This window comes from Penaeus monodon, chromosome 28, assembly GCF_015228065.2.
Source record: "Penaeus monodon isolate SGIC_2016 chromosome 28, NSTDA_Pmon_1, whole genome shotgun sequence".
In the NCBI taxonomy this organism is placed as follows: Eukaryota; Metazoa; Arthropoda; class Malacostraca; order Decapoda; family Penaeidae; genus Penaeus; species Penaeus monodon.
Genome location: NC_051413.1, coordinates 2,911,345 through 2,911,742, shown reverse-complemented (window position 1 = coordinate 2,911,742; position 398 = coordinate 2,911,345).

Sequence of the window (398 nt, the reverse complement as noted above, 5' to 3'; positions counted from 1 at the left end):
GAAGCGAGCAGTGGTCTCTGCTAAACTTTCCCATCACGTTAACTATTAAACAAAGAATAGGCCTTTTTTCTCTACTCTGTTGAACCCCAAGTTTTATTTCATTTTCAAAATAGGTATAGGCCTAGTTTCATATCATAGTGAAGGGGAATAGGGAATAATGGAGTTTATTTTACTTTCACTCATTAATAACAGCATTTAAAATAGAATCATTCATATCATTACTATTATTTTTGTCAATCCTATTGTTTCTCCTATTGTTATTAGTCAGTATTAGCATTAGTACCATAGCTATACTAGAAACAACAGTAATAGCAAGATTATTCTTTATAGTAGATATAGCAATTGTAATATCACTAGAGTAATTTCCTTAACCTCCAGTTACTTTTACATGACCATAG